Genomic DNA, 21,320 nt, shown 5'->3' with positions numbered 1-21,320 from the left:
TCTTATGAGGTAATTTAGCATATTAAATTTAAGGCACATGCTATAACTTATACAGTATATTGATATTCAGAGAAGGAAAACTCTGACTCCAAAAAACCTCCGCTGCCTTGCGGCATACCTCTTCAGGGGAAAGGCTAAGGGAGTAAACCCCGACAGAAAATCCGGAGCCGGAGTCCCTAAGGTGGTTTGACGTTGTAGTCAACACCGGCAACTCCTGTGGCGCACCTGAAGCCAAGCTGTATTGACTCTGTCTTTCCCTTGGACCCTTCAGCTGCGAAGAGAGGGGGGGTCTGCTGCATGGGCAACAGCAGACCCTCCATATCACCCTGCCCAGGCTCTGTAGCTTCAGAAGCTACACCATCGTCTCTCGAGACGGACGGCTGCCGACGATATTGATATTACACCTCTTTAAAGCTATTACTGTGACTTTTGAATTCCTTTTTTTAAATTTTTCTGTGAAACACTGCTCTGCTCTTTCTTTATAATGTTATAATGCAGCCATTGCCAACCACATAGTAAGTTTTACAGCTTTACCTACTTGTCGTCGTCGTCGTCGGCAGCCGTCCGTCTCGAGAGACGATGGTGTAGCTTCTTAAGAGTATCTGCACCGCCAAGAATGGTTGTGCAGTCCGACTCGGGAGTGACACGGTATCTGTCTCCTCCCGTGTTGAATCGACATCTTGCGATGATGCTGGAGTGTCCTCTCCAGTGAAGCTGAAGCTACAGAGCCTACTTGTATGTCTACACTAACGCCTTCTTCTCAAATTCTAGTTTATTTTGATCAGAATAAACAAAATATTTTCTAATTCCATTGTTTGAGTATCCTAAGTTATGGTTCAGAATATCAACTTCTGATGTCCTTGCTCTTCTTCCATTCTTGTTTGTTTTCCAGAGTCACAGCCTGAAAATTAAAAAAGAGAAAAACGAAAATACAGCCTGCCTCTTTTTAACCTTCCACTTTCTAATAGGACTTCAGATTTCCCAGAAGAATAAATGAGAAAACTTTCACAGTCTCGTGAAAATCAGCCAAACTGGCCCATATCCATGAGTTTTAGAAATTCCACAGGGCTCCCTAGCAAATCTCAGACACGTGCCTAAGGAATACCATACTCACCTTTTAACAAGTCATTTCAAAACTGGATGCAGCAACCTATGTGTGTCTCGGCTGATGTCGGGTGCCTGTTCGTTACATGTGCGGGTCCCTGTGAAACTTCCTTATCAGTCTCTGACTCTGAAGAAAAGACCCAGTGGCTCAGAGTTTTTCATCCTTCTCCTCAGCCATGTTCCTCCATCCAAAAGCCACTTGACACTGGTCTCCATTCTCTTCTGTCTTCACAGATGTTATTTTCATTTGGCCTAGCTTTTTGGATTATTTATTCCATCCTATCTGAAGTAGTATTACTTGCATTTATTTACAAAATAACCTGAAGCACAGAGGATGATTCCCCTTCCTTTTACCTGCTTCCCTAGCAGACAGTCTTGCTCACATGTGTAGCATGTTTGATTGCTCCCACCTCAGACAGAAATCACAAGAGCTCTAGCTCATTGGAAGATGTACCCCAGTTGTGCATTCTCAGCTGTGCACAAAACTTAAACTTTTGCTCAGAAGAGGAAACAAATATATTTAAGTACCCCATCCCCATTTTTTAAAAAAAATCACATCTCATATACTTGGAGAGTGATGATAGCCAAACATTGGATCAATTCACTGAGGAAAACAGGGAATTCACCTCTAAAGACTGGCCACTTAAAAATAGATAAGATGTTGAGCTATGCTGTTTATCACTGGCACACAGCCTGGAACCTACAAGGATAATGTTGTGGACAAGTAACACTTCATTAAACATTGAAAATATATTACTTGCATCAGTAGTAAGCTCCTTTCAGCTTCTTACTCTGGGTGTGTAATCTCTATGATAGTGGTCCCAGTGAAGCAGGTTGGTGTACACTTTGCAGGCCGGGGAAATTACATGGGCTTTTGTATGAAAGGCTTGAGAGAAAAATAATATATTTTCCCCAAAATTATGTATAAGGGAACAATAGCCAGGGATTTGAAGTAATGGTTTGGAAAGGGCACTTCAGATTCAGAGTATAGCCAGACCAGCAATTTAACAGACATCTGATTTGCAAATGCTAATAGTCTGAATTAGGTTTTAAAGGAAGCTTTCTCTTAGTTGACATCTATTGCCAGAGATGTAATTTTTCTCTGTGCTTTTCTGGGCTACTATTTGGGGTTTACATTTGACATGATCTGCTCTGAAATTAGTCAGAAAGAGTGCTCAAAAGAGAGAGACTTTGTACTATGAGCTCAACACCAAAATAAAAACAGTAGCAGTGTCTCAGGGCTATTTTCTTAGAGATTTATTGGGTCTTATTAAATATGGAACCAGTCAAGAAGAATACAACAGCTGTTGTGAATTTCAAACAAAAGTAAAACATCCTCTTCCCTGTTTTTCTCTTATGTAGGGCCCCTGTACGCTGGTAAACGCTGGGCAGAATCTGTCTTACTTATGCTTACTGACAGGAAAGTAGTGTTTCTGTATATAATGTGATACCAGGAAGAATAATCCAAGAGATTTGTTTTTATTTACTTCCCATTTCAGGGCATTTAGGAATAGCTTATAAGAAAAGAAGCTGAACTCTAAAGACTACAAAAACTGATTTTCACAAAACCAAAGACTTTGGAAATATTTTCTATGCTGTTTCTGCTATCCTCCACACCCCAAATCTTCACTAAGGAATTCTAAGAACAAATTAAAAAGTGTAATAGTGATATACAGAACCAGATATTGGTATTAATTTGATCCAATGCCTCAGGAAAACTGAAAATGCTGGAGTAAGATTCCAGTTATCTATTCTAAAGCACAGTTCAGAGTGCATATGATTTTGAAATAGTAAAACAAAATAACAAACTAACTTCACAATGAAAACTTTTGTGCATGTGTTGTTTTTTTGTTTTGTTTTGTTTTTTCAATTTTGGAGTCAGGTTTATTGGGATATAATTTACACACAGCAAAACCCTCTCCTTTTCTGATGTACAGTTTAATGGGTTTTTAAAAATGTATAGAGTCATGTAATCACCACCATAATCAAGATATAGAATATTTCCATCACCCCCAAAAAGTTTCCTTGTGTTCCTTTGTAGTCAATCTTATCTCTCTACCTGCAAGTCTTGACAACCATTGATCTGATTTCTGTCCCTTTGGTTTTGCTTTTTCCAGACTTTCATATAAATAGTGCTATACCATGTAAAGCCTTTTGAGTGTATTCCAGTTATTTAGCATGGTGTTTTGAGATTTATATATTGTTGAATGTATTTGTAGTTTATTCCTTTTTTATTTCTGAGTAGTATTTCATCGTAAGGATGTAATACAATTTGTTTATCCACCCCCAGTTGGTAAATATGTGGATCGTTTCTAGTTTTAGGTGATTGTTAATAAAGCAAGTACACACATTTGCTTACAGTTCTTTGTAAGGAGATATATTTTCATTTCTCTTGGGAAGATGTCTTTGAATGGGATTACTAGGTTGTGTGGTAAATGTATACTTAACTTTAGAAGAAGCTGCCATACTGTTTCCCAAAGTGGCTCTACCTTCTTTACTCCCTTGAGTAATGTATGAGAATTCCAGTTGCTCTGTTTCCTCTTCAGGATTTGGTATTGTCATTTTTTTTAAATTTTAGCCATTCTACTAGATATATACTTAGAACATTGTTTAAATTTGTCTTTACCTAGTGATTTGTGATGAAGTGCATCTTCTTATGTGTTTGTGTATCTTCTTTTAAAAAGTACCTATTCAAATCTTGAGAGTAGAGGTAGGGGTTTGCTTGAGTTTCTTATGCATTATGCCTATAAATCCTTTATCAAATATATGTTTGCAAATATTTTCTCCCAGTCTTCTCTTTGACCTCGTGTTTGCTTTTCTATCTCTTAACAGTGTATTTTACAGAGCAGAATTTTTTAATTTTGATAAAATCAAATTTGTCATTTAACATTTTTTATTATTTATGTTTTTTTAATTGAATTTGTTGGGGACACAGATTTATCCTTTTTATATCCTGTCTGTAAAATTTTTTTCTACCCAGAAGGTCATGAGACTTTTTTCTTATTTTTTTTTCTATAAGCTTTAGATTTTACACGTAGGTCTATAATCCATTTCCAGTTAATTTTTACATATGGCATAAAGAAAAGGTCAGGATCAGTTTTTTGCATATCGATGTTGACTATTCCAAAACCATTTGCTGCAAAGGCTGCTCTTTTACCATTGAATTATATGTGTGGTTCTATTTCTAGATTCTCAATTCTGTTCCATTAATCTATATCTATCCCTATATCAATACCACACTATTTTGATTACTGTAGCTTTATAGTCAGTCTTGAAATCAAATAGTGTGAGTCCTTCAATTTTTTTCTTTATCAAAATCATTTTGGCTATTCTAGGAAACTTGCTTTTCCATATAATTTTTACTATATAATCTACATACTTTTTTCCTATATAGGTAATATCCAGCCTGTGATCTCAAGGTCAAATGGAGATCACCTGGGATTTTAGAAGAAAAGTGTTTTCTTAATTTTATTAGCTTGGGGAATAATGTTTTTCCAGAAATAAACTTGAGTTTAGTCTAAATATGAGATTAATGAGTTACTTGTTACACCAGGTACCTACAACTGATAAAAAGGGGTGAAAGGGCTTAACAGATAATTAAAGTTTACATGAAGAGCTTTCGTCGTCGGCAGCCGTCCGTCTCGAGAGACGATGGTGTAGCTTCTTAAGAGTCTATCTGCACCGCCAAGAATGGCTGTGCAGTCCGACTCGGGAGTGACACGGTATCTGTCTCCTCCCGTGTTGAATCAACATCTTGCGATGACGCTGGAGTGTCCTCTCCAGTGAAGCTGAAGCTGAAGCTACAGAGCCTGGGCAGGGTGATATGGAGGGTCTGCTGTTGCCCATGCAGCAGACCCCCCCTCTCTTCGCAGCTGAAGGATCCAAGGGAAAGACGGAGTCAATACAGCTTGGCTTCAGGTGCGCCGCAGGAGCTGCCGGTGTTGACTACAACGTCAAACCGCCTTAGGGACTCCGGCTCCGGATTTTCTGTCGGGGTTTACTCCCTTAGCCTTTCCCCTGAAGAGGTATGCCGCAAGGCAGCGGAGGTTTTTTGGAGTCAGAGTTTTCCTTCTCTGATGTGCCCTGACTGGAAGATCGAACCAGCGACACTTAGCTCGCAGGCCGACGCTCAATCCACTGAGCCAAACCAGCCAGGGCTTTACCATAAGAATTAATACTCGGAACCTTAAAATGAGGCTCACTGGTTGTTGCGATAGTGAAAATAATGATGGTGGTACTTTCAGTTTGAGACATTAACTAGTTAGTAATAGCATTTAGGAGAAGCTGAATTAAAGTCTTTTGTTTGAAATTATTTCAGTATACTTCTATGGCTATGTCACTGTGTCAGGAATGGTCCAGTTAGAAGATAAAAATCATACCTGTTATTTTAACTGTGAGATTTAATATAAAGAGTTTTTAGCCCAGACATTGGAAAACTCTAAAGTCAAAAAGGAAACACTAGGCCTCAAGGAGATCATTACAGCAAGAGGTAGCTACAACCCCTAGGCTGGAGCAGAAAAGAGGAGTAGCTTAGAATTATTATAAGTTAAAAGCTTGGAGGTCAAGGGGCACCAGAGAATGGAGATGCAGAATATCTGAGGAGGGGGTCTCTGGCCAACTGGTACTGGTATCCCCAATACTCCAAGGAGAGACCCAGTGCCGCTGGAACCCAGACTTTGAGAAGGGGTTCAATGAACCTGGTTTGGGGGCTTCTTAGAAAAAAATCTAAAATACCTGATACTCCTAGAAAAAATTATTTTTACTGCCAGAGTGAGGGAGCACTGCTAGGGTAATAATGACAGAAGCAAGAAATAAACTTACTTAGAAATAAAAAATAAGCAGGAAGGAGCCTGTCCTTTCTTTGTGTTCCAGCCCCCTGGTCTCTCTCTAGTGCCTCCTATAAGCCAAGAGCTACAAGGAGTCAAGTGGCAAAACAGAAATGCAGTTTACAGAGTCCCGGCTTCAGCCTCCCAAAACTGCATACACTGGCTCAGTTGGTTTGATGCTTTCAGGACAGTTTAACAACTGACACAGGCATTGAAACTTGCCAGAACGATTCACTGAACTGCTTCCCCAGATCAAGCACTTTTTGGAAATAGATGTCCCTGAGATCTCCAACTTCTTGGATCACCAGTGGTTCACAAGATTGTATTTTTTTTACTGATATGCTAGAATAATTGAACTCAATGTACTGCAGAAGAAAAATATAAGAATATTGCTAATTTGTTCCATGAAGTTCAGTGTATTCACACTCCAATTGTTCAAGTGGAGTTGGCCAGTGCCCACCATAGATTCCATTCCCTTCCATTGCTAAACTTTTCTTTCATTCATGAAACCATGGTTACAGAAGAACTGCTGAGTTGGTTACTGGAAATGCAGTCATAAATTCAGGGAGGTTCACAATCTTTGAGCATGAATCAAGCTTTAACTTTTCATGATTACTTTTGGTGTGTGTGACTGAATTGTCAAATATCTGTCATATCATTTCAAGGTGATTTTATTCTGGCTGGTATATATCAAGAAGATAGCTTGGATATAAACAATGTAAATATAGAAAATTCCAGAACTATTCTGTAATTTCTGGCTATGTACCCACTTTTGGCTCTGCAAAAGTATGCTCTCTTTCTTAAAAAATAATGATACTAAAGCTTATTGTCACTCAGTCACTATCTGAAAAAAAATGACATGGTCTGATTTTCATTCCTCAAATTCTTGAGAATAGTTTACTCTGTTAAGAACCAAGCAAAATTTTTGTTGAAGTTTTAAAACTTGAATAACTAATCATAGAATGATTTTTACGATCAATACAGTTAAACTGTCTTTGATAAATTGTTTTTATATTACTATTACAAAGCTTCATCTTATATATTTGTTATGTATACATAGCTACAAGAAATACAGGTCCACAGACAATTCTCAAACCTTTGAGGCCAGACATTATCAGAACTCAGAAGATTTCTGACTTTGGAAAAGTAATATGGCACAAATACTCAAACACCATTTGAATAATCACATCAACTGAGATCAATAAATACTCCCTTGTTCATACACACAAAATCAGGATTTATTATCATTTATTATCAAATGAGTAACAAGGAAACCTTTTGATGTTTAGAACATGTAAGTTTTTGGAATTATGAATAAAGCATTGTAGACTTCTATATTATTAACTACTGCCATACATAAAATATCTGCATGTCTAAAGATTGGTATATCCAATCACATAACCTCTAATACAACATCAAGAAAACTTCAGAAACATAATTTTTTAATAAAAAAGACTTTAGTATGTTTGTATGCAAAAGCAGAGAAGTTAGTTGAGATTTGAAGATCTGAGACATAAAAGTAATAAAGATTATCAAAAGAACACACACAGAATAAGATGAGGGAGAATCATCTATTTTTTTCCCTTTAAACAGCATTTACTGAATGACTTCTATATGCCAGAATTGTGTCAGGTATGCATAATATAAAGGCAAATAAAACTCAGTTTTTGCCATCAAGGAACCTTCAATCTAGTTAAAGAAATGAAATAAAGTATAAAACTTAATCTTAGGTTGGAAATCCATAGAAGTACAGTGGAACAGAAATAATTGATTCTTTCATGGAAGGGAGAATCAAAATATTTCATTGATAGGTGGTGCTTGAAAAATAATTATTTTTTAAGTTGGAGGTCGAGACACTAAAGGGAAAGTGACTTTTAGGTAGTGGAATAGTTTGAGCTAGTGTACATGGTAGAATGACAGTGTGTCACAAGAAACACAATCAACAGGGTAGATGAAGGTACCTTAATATAAATGCAAAAAAATATTTTTGAGTGCCTGGTATGTGCTCTATTTGCATTGTACAGAATGGTAGCTACTGAAACATATAATTATGAAGTACTTGAAATGTGACTAGTGTGACAAAATTTTCATTTTATTTAATTTTCTTTTTAAATGTTTATTATTTATTTAAAATAATCATAACAAATCCATTGTATGATATGTTAACAAATAATATATTTCTTAAGAAAATAACAATATTTTCAAACCACTTAGAGATATCCCACCCTGGGATCATTTCTACTAATCTAGTGTACCCATTTCCTAGTTGCTGGGGATGTTTCAGGTAAGGTTCACACCTGCAATGTTTCCTGAAGAATAACAAGTACTGCCTTTAAGCTAGTGGACCTGCCATATTCAAAGGTTCCTGGTAGTTTTACCCATTCTCCTGGTGTAGCACACAGTCGGACATCATGTGTAAAAGTCTCAAACCAGGATATATCCTGCAGTTCAAGTTACTATCCAAAGCTTCTTGGGGATCAGGATGAGATCAGACCTCACCTGCAACCATACCTTTGCTTAACTTTTCACCCTCCCTATCTTGCCTTCCTCAATCCTTTATAGGTTTCTCCTAGAACATTCCTTGATACATTACTTACTCCCAAATCTTCCTCTCAAGACCTGCTCTCAGGGAAGCCAACCAAAGAAAGTATGTAAAATTTGATGTCTAAGGACATTCAAGTCAAGATGTTAAATAAAAGGCTCGGTCTTGAGCCTGATGCCTAGAGAAGCAATATGGACTTGGGATATAAGTTAGGAAGTCAAGAAATCATCAAAATATGGCATTTTAATTTATGAGAATTTGTGTTACTTAGAGATGGAATGTCGAATGCGAAGAAAAGACAGAATCCCAACAATAAGGTATAAGGCAGAGAAGAAGGAGCCAACAAAGAATGAGGAGTAGGGGTTACAAATTAAATAGGAAGAGTACTATAAGACAGTAGAATAAGAAAATTAAAGGGGAAATTTTCAAAAGGAAAGTGTGGTCAACATGACAAATATAGATGGGTGGTCATACAGCTCAACAGGGGACAACCCAGACAATGGAGAACAGAAAGGACACCATTGAATTAGGAAACATGCAGGTAATTGGTGGCATTTCCAAGGGTAGTTGGGGTGGACTTGGTCATGGAAATCATAGATATTGGAGAGGTGAGTGATAAGAGATGTTCAAGAAAATATAGTTTGTGAGAAAAGTGGGGAAGTTTGAGTATTTCAGGCAGCAGAGCAAAGGAGCATATGAAATTGGTTCAGTAGAAAGGGATTGGAGGTGAAAAAAAGAGAGTAAAATCAAAGAAGTCAATTTTTAAAGAAAGTAAGGCCCACTGCTTAATCCCACATCCAAAGACATATATTTAAGGTTTCTGTCATGGCAGCACCAGCTCCTAGTATCAATGACATTTAGAATTCAATCAAGAACAGCTTAACAAACATGAGTGACATGGGACAAGAGTTTATTATAGGAATTAGACCTTATGCAAAAGTGGGGGGTGGATTCTGGGAAAATAATGGTCAGGAAGAGGGTAGTTGAATAATCATAGAAATGTCACTAACTAGTGACCAGAAAGGGAAGATGAAAAAAAGGTCAGATAAAGGTCTCTGCCTCGGCCTCCAAGGGCGGGCCTAAAGTCACTGGCGATCAACAAGATAGGCAGGACGGAAAATGGACACATAGCGTGGAAAGGCTCGGACAAACTGGAACTTTTAAAGACAATTGGAATTCACAAAGACAAACTGCAAACCATCTTTTTCTCTCACTAGATCTAATCTCAGTAACACAGATGGCCTACAGGTAGAGCTGGTGCAGATTTCTATGGAGCCGTATACATGCCTGGCTTGGCGCACAGAGATCAGGGAGGGGCTGATTGGCTTCTTCAACCTGAGGAGGTGAAGCAGCCTGAGGCACTGCAACAGCCCTCAGAGCCCTGCATCAACTTGGAACGCAGGGTCAGAGAATTTTTTTCTTTATACAAGCGATATATAAACAAGTGTGTCTGTGTTCCAATACGACTTTATTTACAAAAATAGGCAGTGTATTAGATCTGACTCATAAGCCAGTCTGTCAACTGTGCTTTAGAGTTTAATGACTGCTACTTCACACCCAAATGCCGAATCCTACACAGATATATCTTGTGACCAACCCTGCACTTGTACCATACAGATAAGGGAATTCTGGGGAATAGAATTCCACATTAGGTATATTGACACAATACAAAATCACCAAATCATGTTCTCAAATTTTCTGCAAATACCATACCTCACTCCTATATTCAGAAAAACAAAAACAAAAACTCAACAACTCACAAGCACTATAAAAATATACCCGTAGTAAGTTTTCAGGTCTCTATGGACCAGTGGGTTTCCGTCAATATTAACGAGACAACACGGCCCTGGCAGGATTGAGGGACTTTGATAAGAAATGTCACAAGGGTGATGAACTCTTCAAAGGACTCTATGACTTTCACAAGATCATTCCCACTGGGATGAACAATTCAAACGGTAATCCCTAATTCAAAGATTTTTTGGAGAATGATATTTTACCTTATTCTGGATCATATGTATAGGTCAGTGTTTTTTTAAAATATTTTTAATAGAACAACCCTTTCTTCAGATGAAATCTTAATCAAAAATGGAACTAAATAAAACATAGAGAGGAGCTTCTATGTAGAGGTGTAAAGAAATAAAAGAGATACAGGTTGAACACCTCCAGTTGAAACAGTACCAGAGAGGAGTATTTGCATTATGAATACCATTCACAAGTCACTGCAGGTCTTATCATTTTTCTATATAATTTAAATATTACGGCATATGGTACATCTCTAAGTTTCCGTAAATGGTACTTTCAGCCCATGCTGTATACTGACATTTCTCTTGCCAGTGAGGACAGGTAAGAGAAAACAGGTAAGAGAAAATGTGAAGCATGGATTCAGGGGCAAAGATGATATGAAGATTCAAGAAACAAGCTTTCATAGTTTTTCCTAACTCTAACATTATTTTTGTTTGATAACCCAGGCTACTTGATATTCCAGGAGACCAAGGTAAAGATATTTCTATATCTATATTTTCATTAATACCCTCCAAAGGGTGGCAATTTTAATAAGACCTCTGAAAACCATTTTTTTCCTGTAATCTCTAGGCAGAATGGATACATCAACAACAATGATGAAGGAAAAAATCATCCTTAAAAAAATTTTTTTTCAGATATTGCTAGAGAACACAGATAGCTTCCTGAAAAAACTCTTAAAGATCTGAAAATTCTAACCCTGTATCTTCTAAACACCTAGCAGATCTGCAAAACAATTTGTCCGACTGACAGGAGAGACCTATTTCAAATGCCAGTGGGTAGCCTTCCAGCAAACAAAACTACAACAAGGTTTTCCCCCTGCTGCTAATGGCTAATCCTGGCACTGAGCCTTGGGCTGCTGCTTTTCAACATGGGTATCCTTTTAGGAAATGTGCCTGCCACAGCTTGCCTCAAACTGATATGGTGTCAAGATGCAGAGAAAAGAAATGAGTGTAAGAAAGAGACAACTGGACTCTTATTAACATTGTATCCATCAGCGAGCAGGGTGGAGTCAGCTAGAAGGGCAAACAGGCCTTCGCCCAGATGGAAAGTCCATTTTTTCACTATGATAAAATGCTAGTTTCAAAAGATGAAATATTTTAACACTCTATCCCCCAACTGTGTGCATTTCTCTTATTAGTTTTTTTTTCACCTCTTAGCCTTTGACCTTAAGAACAGAAATACTCAGAAAGCAAGGATGACAAAGTATCTTAACCAATGTGGAGCTTATATAGGTTTCCATACTATAAGATGACACCACAGGTAATAATTGAGATCCACACTCGTAAGCATGGCTTAGAGACAACCATCCTGTTTTATGATTCCATACCATTTGGACAAAGATTGTTTTTTGTCTCAGGGTTGTAGCTGCTGTTTGAGAGCCCTGTTGTGGTTCCTGGCTGTGCCTCCCAGGCTGTCATCTCAAAGGCTTTCCTGAAAAAAATTAAAAGGATAGTATAATAACTACCACCCAAAATGGTACAATAAGAGTATGGTAAAACAGAGAATATGATAAAACAGAATCTATTTAAGTCCTCCTTCTGGAAAGACCAGTTTTCTGAAGAAGGCTTTGCAATATTTTCTGCATAAATTATCGACATTGAAAGTGTAAGATTAAAATTGGGTCGAATCTCACACACACTAATCAGGTAAAACGAATACATGTTCATAAAATTGAAAGGATATATACTTTTCCAGGGTTTCAAATGCATGCAAGAAACAGTTAAATAATCTTAGGAAGGAATACTAACTTTTGAAAGTAGTATTTGTCAGATGTTTTTCTAAAGGTTAGAACATTGGTACTTGTCAGTCCAGAGCAGGTAGAAAAATCAGAAATATGCACACCATCCAAAAGCATTTTAATATATGACTCTGGCATTTTTCCATTGATATAAATTAAATTACATTAGGCATTTGTTAAAGCCTACTATATACCTAGCATTGAACTAGATGCTAGAAATAGAAATACAAACGACATTTATTTCTTGCCTTCAGATTGGAGCTTGTAATTTGATGGAAGAGACAGAAACCATCAAAGATTGAAAACATTGTTGAAATTCTTGTTTGGTTAGGCTCACTTGGTAAACCATAGCATGGAAAACCCACCTTCCTTATTATGCCACTTTAGTACTAAAGTGTTAAAAGCATCATGCAGTACCTGAGTGACAGGCAAATAGCATGAACCAAGTACTCTGGAAACAAGGGAAGTTTTCACAAAGGTGAGAACAGTGAGTAGATCCTGGCTTAATGAAGAAGGAAGGGAGAAGAGGGGAAGTTGGAGCAGACTACTCTGCAGAGTACCCGAGGGAAGATAGCCTACTGTGAACGATGCCTAGGGAGATTAGCAGGGATGGAGGAGTGTGAGGTAAATAAAGAATTGCAGTCATTCCACAAAGGAGCTAAATAATTCTTGACGTAATAGTTTCCACTGATAGATAACTTGATCTTCTGAACTTCATAGTTTTAGAATTGACAGTGACCCAGTTCTTCATTTTATTCAGAGTTTTTGTTTGTTTTCCTGAACTCCCACGTGTTTTACTTTCATTTCACAATGAAACAGACCATAAGGATAAATTGATAGCTACACATCCTGATTTATGTATCAATAATTCTTTAGAATAGAGTCTAGTATGTGTTTTAAAATAATAAGAATCTGAAGATAAAAATCTGTGGATCTTTGTAGTATATTTCTATTTGAAAGGTTAAAACAAGTCAGGAATTAGATGGGAGAGACGTAGACTAAGATAACAATAGTGAAAAAGGAAAAAAAAAGAGACAGAGTGGCGCTTTGAAGTAAGAATCAAAATTATTATAAAGAAAAGTAGATGTCCTACACTCCAAATTCAGGGAGAAGAGACTTTCCTTTCCATTGGGAGAGCTAAGAAAGTGAGGCAACGTCATTTGTGTGAATATTCACCAACCCCTTGGCTGCCCTTCTGTCTTGTACTGTAGGCACATTACAACCTCTCTTGCTGGCTGACTTCTAGTTAGATGCAGCCAGCAGAGGCACTGGTGGGTAGCAGGCAGGGAGAAGAGCACTTTTCAGCACTTCCAGCACTCACAAGCCAGATATCTTCCTCAGTCCTAGTTTCAGTGTATCATACCCTCTTAACAGTCTTAGAACCCAGCTGCCCAGAACCCCCTTGATGTCTTTACTACTCTTCCAGCACTGTATTTTTACTTGTGAAGTAAGGAAATATTTTGAAGGACTTCATGGCACTTGCGCATGGTTTCAGTCCCTCCTGGAGTGCCAAGACCTTTCTGCACTGCAAGTCACATAGCAGAGGGTTGTTACTAACCTCTTATAACACCGATGGTTCTTCCTTACCGTTCACTTAAGGATATTAGCTGCATCCTGCATTAATTGCTGGATTATATCACCTTCCTTTATTTTTTGTTCTTATGGCCCCTCAAAACATTTGTAACTATCTAGCAACTTATAGTAAACACTTCTGTTGAAAAATAAAGCATCATTTTTCTTACTGACTAGACCCTAAGTTATCTAGTACTTGTTACCAACATCAGGTCAACAAAATGCATTCACCAAAATTGCATTCTTAGAGTAAGTTACTGAGTTGTGTGAGCTTAAATGCAGGGATGCCATAAATCCCACAGGAAAGCAGGATACTGGTAAACTATGGCATGCATTGGAATTATATATATTTTTTTAATTATCAGTTGAGATTACTTGAAATAAACTTCCCATGGGAGGCAATACAGTAATTTGAGAGAACAATTGGATGCTTTATTGAATTGTTATGATAGTAATGGTGATTTTTAAGTACTATAGGGTGAGATGTCTGCTTCTAGTGAATTTACACAAAGTCACAAACTTGGGGCATTAAACTCTCAGTACAAGGCATGATCATAAATCATCCATAGACTACAACTGGTGTGGCTCAGCTGCTTGGGCATCATCCTGCAAATCTAAAGACAGCTGGTTCCATTCATGGCCAGGGCACATGCCTGGGTTGCAGGTTCAGTCCTCAGTTCAGGCACATACAGAGGGCAGCTGATCGATATTTCTCTGATACCGATATTTCTCTCCCCCCACCTTCTCCCTCTGTTCCCCTCTAAAATAAAAAATAAAAATAGATTTAAAAAACTTTTAATATTTATAGCATACCTAAAAGAATCACTTATTTACTTACTTATTTTAGTGCAGGACACATATGGCTGAAAAATCTAATTTTAAAATCTAGTCATGTAGGAATCTATGATAAACTCAGTCCTTTCTAAAGTATGTTAGTTGAAAGTAAAGACATTGATGGGGACCCTGAGACTTAAAGTGGAAACTTTGGAGTGGATTAGAATGTGAGATATATGAGCATCCCTTGCCAAGTAGAAGTAATGTCTCCTTTATTGATTAAAGAAACTAATCTTCCCTTCCTTTAAGATCCTGTAATAACCTTGCAAGAGGATAACTATTCTCTTTAAGATAACCTCACCACCCATCACTGCTTTTATATCCATAACTAGAATCTACTTACATATTCTACAATGGGAGCAAGTATAAAATCTTACCCAGGAAAATATATCTTAAACACTAAGATAGTTGCAAGATTTCTCTAGCAATATATCAGTAGACACTTGGAGACTATGGATAGGAATATATTCTAAGGGTATTAGGCCAAGAAGAATGGAATATAATATTACATTGAACCAAATTTTTAAAAGATTTTATTTATTTCTTTTTAGAGAGAAGGGAAGGGAAGGAGAAAGAGAGAGAAACATGTGCGAGAGCGATCTGTTGCCTCTCACACACCCCCAACTGGGGTCCTAGCCTGCAACCCAGGCATGTGCCCAGACCAGGAATCGAACCAGCAGCCTTCCAGTTCACAGACCAGAGATCAATCAGCTGAGTCACACCAGCCAAGGTGAACCAAATTTTTAACTTTGGGTACATTTATTCAAGAAATTGAAATTAATGTTGGCTTGAACAATAATAAAGGGCTATGACTGTTAGCTTTGTCAGCTGATTAAACCGGGTCTCAAGGTGACCTATATTCAATAACCTTTATTCACTATTTAGATGAAAAAACTTTCCTAGCATGATGTTGAGGAAGGAATTCAAAAACTCAGCCAATAGAAATGTTAGAGTGGATTTATATGTGATTCATCCAATTTCCCACTGTTTCTCAAGAGAGCCCAGAGGCATTAATTTTCTTAGGTGGTGTAAAATGTATCAGAGAGGGGAGAACCAACACATTGAAAATCTCTGTGGTTTCTGTCCTCTTATGACAACAGATGATAATAGAGAAAGATATCCCATTGACCTGCATTCCCTAACTTCAATGAGAAAACAGAGGATATAAAGTGGCAGAGGACAAGTGCCAGAGGAAAGTTCAGTCCACTTAATGTAACCGGCAGAGGGAAAGGATGGCAATCAGACAAGAATTTCTATTTTGATAAGGATAGGTGATGTTGGCTAAATAACTATGGTGCATTTAAGAAAAAAATTAATGGATTTAATACATAATCTATATATCTAGAAAAACTCTAGTAATCCAAAATGCCTCCATAGTACCGTGAGTCAAAGCAGGAATTTATGGGGTTAAATGACATATGGAATTTAGACCTAGATTTGCCTCTAACTGTGCTCAGTGTCCATGGTGTGTGTGTGTGTGTGTGTGTGTGTGTGTGTTTGTGTGTGTGTGTGTGTGTGTGTTTAATTACAGAATATATATTGGAGATAAATAAAATTTCCATACACCTTGACCATACAGTGAGATATATTAGAACAGTAAACCAATATCACATTTTTATGGAAATTGCCATTATTGTCCATTAAAACTTGGAAAATGTAGTAATACTAATGATACCTACCAACTCCCAATGTTGCCATCTGTACAAAAGGCAGATGGGTGTTGGAGAATAACTGTAGATTATGATAAATTTAATTATGCACTGATTCTAACTGCAGCTGCTGTTCCATATGCAGGAGCTTCAGATATGGTCTAGGTGTGCAGCAAATCAATTCAGAAATTAATTGTGCAATTTTCTTCTATACCAATTACAAATAACTACAAGAGCAATTTTATTTTTTCAAAAAAAGTATGCTTTATTGATTATGCTGTTACAGTTGTCCCAATTTCTTTTCCCTTTGTTCCCCTCCACCGAGTGACCTCCTCCTTCCAGTTGTGCTCCTTAGTCCATGCCCATTGGTTGTGCATATAGTTCTTCTCAACATCCTCCTGTCTACTCCACTCCCTCCTACTATGCTTCTTAATGCCTGTACCATCTCCCTCCATTTCCCCCCTGCCCCCTCCCTGCTAGCCTCCCCTCATAAAGTTCCCTATACTTATAATTCTTTCCCACTCTTGTTGCCTACTTAGTTTGCCTTTATTCCAATTCCCTAGCTTCTGTTGTTGGTTGTCATGATACAGTTTTCATTTTAATGTTCATAGTTTTGATCCTCTTTCTCCTAAACAAGTCCCTTTAACATTTCATAACAGTGGTTTTGATCTGATGAACTCCTTCAGTCTTACTTTGTACTGGAAGCACTTTCTCTGCCCTTCTATTCTGAATGACAGCTTCACTGGATAAAGTAATCATGGTTGTAGGTTTTTGCTTTTCATTACTTTGAATATTTCTTGCCAGTCCCTTCTTGCCTGCAGGGTCTCCATTGAGAAATCAGCTGATAGTCTAATTGGGACTCTTTTGTACATAATTCTTTTCTTCTCTCTTGCTGCTTTTAAGACTCTCTCTTTATCTTTAATTTTTGACAATTTGATTATAATGTGTCTTGGTGTGGTTCTCCCTGGGTCCAGTTTTTCTGGAACTCTCTGTGCTTCCTGGACCTGTAAGTCTATTTCCCTCCCCAAGTTAGGAAAGCTCTGCTTCATTATTTTTTCACATAATTTTTCCATTTCTATAGTTCTTCTTCTTCACCTTCTGGCAACCCTATGATTCAGATGTTGGCCCACTTATAGCTGTTCCATAGGTTTCTGAGCCTCTCCTCATTTTCCTCACTTTTCGTTTCCTCTTTCTGCACTGGTTGACTGTTTGTTCCTTCCCTATGTTCCGATTTGTTGACTTGATTCCTGATTTTCTTTCCCTCACCACTGGTTTCATATGTGTTTTTATTCATTTCAGCAAGACTTGCCTTCATTCCTTCCCTGTCTTGTTTAAGATCTGATGTTAGGTCTGTAAGCATTCATATAACCAAAGCTCTGAACTGTGCCTCAGAAAGATTTCCTGTCTGCTGAGCCATTAGATTAGATATTTTCTGGCTGGTCAGCTGGGTCACCAGGATCTGTATCATGATCTGTGCCATCTTGACAGATTTGTGTTTACCTTTGCTTCCTGGGTGGGGCTGTCACACCTCCTACGTTATAGGGAGCGGAGTCCCGTGCACTCATCACTACCAGGCAACCTTTCTCACCACATGTGGTGCTTTGTGTGGGGGCGGGGTTCCAAGGTGGATACTCTCCACTGAGGGACTGGGACTGGGGAGCCTCCTCTTCCATCCCCACCCCCTCCGGCCTTCACAGTCTGAAGCAATAAGGATCTGCCTTCCTCAGGATTGTAATCGCGAGCTGATGGATTTGGTCTGAAGCTGAGGGTGCTCCCCAGGCACTTCTCCCCTCTTTTAAATATGGGTGTCCATGCTTACTGCCATCCTGCTGCCATCACCGCAGCTGCTGCTGCCAGCACAGCTTGACCTTTATGAGCACCACTTCTTTATAACTTTACACAATGGACTTCCATGTAGCTTTATTTTCTGGAACTTCTGGTTATATCTGGTTTTGTGGTAGTTATATTTCTTCTTAGTTGTGGAGGGAGACAGAGCATGTCAGTCTAGGCTGCCATCTTGGCCAGAAGTCTCAAGAGCAATTTTCTTTTACCAGAAAGGGTCAGCAGTATCTTTTCATTGCACATTTTGAATTACATTAATTCTCTTTTTCTTTGTTATAACCTGGTTTTCAAGGACCTTGATAATCTTGACATTGCATAGGAGTGTTAGAGAACTAAATGGTATCTAAATGACTTTCTAAATATGATTTCTGACACATTGCATTCTTTGGAGCAGTTAAAATAATATTGGCAATCTATTTTTTAAAGGTTTGGTAAAGAATAAAGTTATGTGAGGTGGTAAACTGACTAATTTCTCTATTTCTTCAATGGAAATTATTCTAGTTTTTCTATCTCTTTACTGGTTAATTTTTATAAATTATACTTTGCTACAAAATTATGGTTTTGTTCTTTTATATCTTTAAATTTTTTAAGACTTTATTTATTTATTTTTAGAGAGAAGGGAAGGGAAGAAGAAAGAGAAGGAGAGAAGCATCCATGCTTGAGAGAAACATTGATGGACTGCCTCTTCCATGTCCCCAACCAAGAACCTGGGCCACAACTCAGGCATGTACCCTGACTGGAGATCCAAAAGGTGACAATTTAGCATTACAGGACAACACCCAACTCACTGAGCCATACAAGTCAGGGTTATATCTTTAATTTTTATCACTATCATAGGCTAAAAGGTGAGTTAAAGTCTTCTCTTAAGTGTGTGTTTCTCTCTTACAGTTTTTGTTTTAAAGAGTTGAAGCATTTGGCTCTTTTTTAACACTAATATATTGTAATTTTAAATGGCACTTTTTAGCATTATAGAATATCCTCTTTCTCAGTTAATGCTTTTTGGTCAGAAATGTGCATTGACTGAGAGATTACGAGTCCAGCTTCCTTTTTGTTTGCCTTGTCTTGTATAATTTGCCATCCTTTTAGTTTCAATCTTTCTGAATACTTGTTTTAATTATTTAATATATAGTTATATAGATAATATATTTATATATTTACATAAAGTATTTTGCTTTATTGAAATTTTTCTAAAAATATGAGTTAAATTCATTTGTATTTATAAATAAGAAAGCTATTTCTGATCTTATTTTTATTGAATAATTTCATATTACGTTTTTCTTTTTACAGATTTTTTAATAGACAAATTAGTGTTCTTATTTTTCACTTTATTTTTATGTATAGTTCATCTGATAGTTATGAAAATTTGTCCTTTGGTTCTAGCCATTACCTTTATGACTTTATATAATACACTTACTTATCTATTTCTTTTGACAGTAATTATTCCTACTTTGAATAATGATAAAATAGTGTTCAATTTTATTTCTTTTTCCCTACTTCTTAATTTTTGGCAATAATATTCACTTTAACAATATTTACATTTATACTTTTTAATACATCTCTAATATTATTACTGGATTTTTAGCTTTGAAAAATTCCTTTGACACCTAGCTAACAGAATAGCTTTGTAATCAGGAAACTTATCTCCCATGTTGTTTCCTTCTCCCTTTCAATTTTAATTAGCTGTCTTATTTATACATACTTAGGCATATTACTTTTATATTTTTTTTCTGGCTTTATAGTTTCATGTGTTCAATGCTCAAGAAAACAATGTCACCAAATATTTAACCAAAATTTCCCCAGTTCATCTCTTGCTTTAAATTCATTTTCCACTAGTTTTCTCAAAGAAGACTCATGGTTTTCCTTGATTTTTTAAATGTTCAAAATTGTTTAGCTGAGGTCTTTTAACTTGAGAACATCTTGGTCAAGTAAAAAATGTCCTTGGCTCACAATTTCTTCCCTTGAGTATTTTACAGCTCTTCCCCTCTCTCTGTTGATGTGGAGAAATCTAAGTTCAGCTTGATTTTTTTCCCTCTATTATCTTATACCACTGCCCCCCAAATTCTTTCTTTATCTATAAAGTGCAAGAAATTAAATTTACCATGCTTATTCCCAATATCCAGTTTTCTTGGTCAATTTTTTTTTCCTTTTTTGAGGGGGAGAGGGGGTCTGGAGGAAGTGTGTCCTTACAATATATAGATTTAAGGTTTTGATAAAACATTTTTGTTTATTAAATTTCAAGAAAGCTTTTTTAAATTGTACCTTTAGCTTATTTCTATTGCATTGTTTTAATTTTATTTTTCAGATACGGTAGTTGTATATCATTTGAATATCTTTTGTCTATCTTGTAGAATGTCTTTTTCTCTCTAATCTTTTAAAACTTTTTAAAAATTCTGCATAACTGTATTCCTGTTTGCTAAGTTATTTGGAAGGCTTTATATATGTTTTTGTGTCTATAAATTATACCTGTTTCCTAGTTTTAATGAAGATAGAGATTGTGGGTATTTATTTATTTATTTATTTAATCTTTATTGTATTTTGTTTTCCATTACCCTTCAGTCCCCTATACCCCTCTCCCCCAGCAATCAGCATACACTTGTCCATGTCCACAAGTCCTTTTTCCTTTCTTTTCAATCCTCTCACTTCCTAACCGCCCCCTTGCCAACCACCACCACTAGCTGTAATCTGCTCTTTATCTATGAGTCTGTCTCTATTTTTCTTGTTAGTTCAGTTTGTTCATTAGGTTCCACATATGAGTGAAATCATAAATATTTGTCTTTCTCTGACTGGTTTATTTCACTTAACATAATGTTCTCCAGATCTGTCCATACTGTCACAAAAAGTAAAATTTTCTTCTTTTTTTACAGCTGGGTAGTATTCCATTATGAAAGTGTCCCACAGTTCTTTTATCCACTCATCTACTGATGGGTACTTGGGCTGCTTCCATAGCTTGACAATTGTAAATAACACTGCAATGAATATAGAAGTGCTTACGTTCTTTTAAATCAGTGTTTCTGGGTCTCATGGGATATATTCCCAGAAGTGGGACCACTGAGTTAAAAGGACTTTTTCCTTTTAATTTCTTGAGGTTTCTCCATATGGCTTTCCACAGTGGCTGCACCAGTCTGCATTCCCACCAACAGTGCAAAAGTCCACTTTCTCCACAACCTTGCCAGCACTTGTTTATTGATTGA

The sequence above is a fragment of the Furipterus horrens genome, unplaced genomic scaffold (genome assembly GCF_987537825.1).
Source record: "Furipterus horrens unplaced genomic scaffold, mFurHor1.1.pri manual_scaffold_3, whole genome shotgun sequence".
Taxonomy (NCBI): domain Eukaryota; kingdom Metazoa; phylum Chordata; class Mammalia; order Chiroptera; family Furipteridae; genus Furipterus; species Furipterus horrens.
The sequence above is the reverse complement of the archived record's forward strand: the minus strand, read 5'-3'. Positions refer to the sequence as shown.